The sequence below is a fragment of the Erythranthe guttata genome, chromosome 5 (genome assembly GCF_056151865.1).
Source record: "Erythranthe guttata isolate IM_541 chromosome 5, IM_541, whole genome shotgun sequence".
NCBI classification, from domain to species: Eukaryota; Viridiplantae; Streptophyta; class Magnoliopsida; order Lamiales; family Phrymaceae; genus Erythranthe; species Erythranthe guttata.
Genome location: NC_142537.1, coordinates 8,828,949 through 8,830,183, shown reverse-complemented (window position 1 = coordinate 8,830,183; position 1,235 = coordinate 8,828,949).

Genomic DNA, 1,235 nt, shown 5'->3' with positions numbered 1-1,235 from the left:
CTTTTCGGTCGTTGAATAGTTCTTCTGTGCCTGGTCAAGTGTACGACTCGAATAGTAGATGGCTTTGAAGATTTTGTCCCTCCTCTGTCCCAGTACTGCACCTAAAGCATAGTCGCTCGCATCGCACATGATCTCGAATGGTTCCTCCCAATTGGGAGTAATCATAATCGGTGATTGGGTTAGCTTCTCCTTGAGAAACGTGAAAGCCTGCAAACCAGCATAATCAAAATCAAAGACGGCTTCCTTCTCAAGCAAATGACATAATGGTTTTACTATTTTTGAAAAATCTTTAATGAATCTACGGTAAAACCCAGCATGCCCTAAAAAACTTCTAACTCCCTTGACATCCTTCGGTGGAGGCAATTTTTCAATTGTTTCGATTTTCGCCCTATCCACCTCAAGACCCTTTTTCGAGACATTGTAACCTAGAACAATACCTTCACGAACCATAAAATGACATTTTTCCCAATTTAAAACAAGGTTCGTTTCTGTACATCTTTTCAAAACGAGTTCTAGATTGTGCACACAATGATCGAAAGACGATCCAAACACAGAAAAATCATCCATAAACACCTCAAGAAATTCTTCTACCATATCATGAAAAATAGACATCATACATCGTTGAAAGGTAGCAGGTGCATTACACAACCCGAAAGGCATCCTACGAAATGCAAAAGTACCGTAGGGGCAAGTAAAAGTAGTTTTATCTTGGTCTTCTGGGGCGATTGAAATTTGATTGTACCCTGAATAACCATCAAGAAAACAGTAATACTCGAAACCTCCTAGTCTGTCTAGCATTTGATCGATAAAGGGAAGGGGGAAATGGTCTTTTCTAGTGGCTGCATTCAATAATCGGTAATCGAAGCATACACGCCACCCAGTGACTGTTCTAGAAGGAATAAGTTCATTTTTATCATTCACAATAACCGTCATCCCACCCCTTTTTGGCACAACCTGCACCGGACTGACCCACGGACTGTCAGAAATTGCATAAATCATACCAGCGCCTAACAGTTTTAAGACTTTTTTTTTTACTACCTCTTTCATTGACGGGTTTAACCGCCTCTGAGGTTGGACTCTCGGTTTATAGACGTCTTCCATTAGAATTTTGTGTTGAACAATAGACGGGCTAGTTCCCTTTATATCCTCAATAGACCAACCTATAGCCGACCTATATTCTCTAAGGACTTCCAGCAGTGTGTTTGTTTCGGCCTCGCTCAAACTAGAAGAAATAA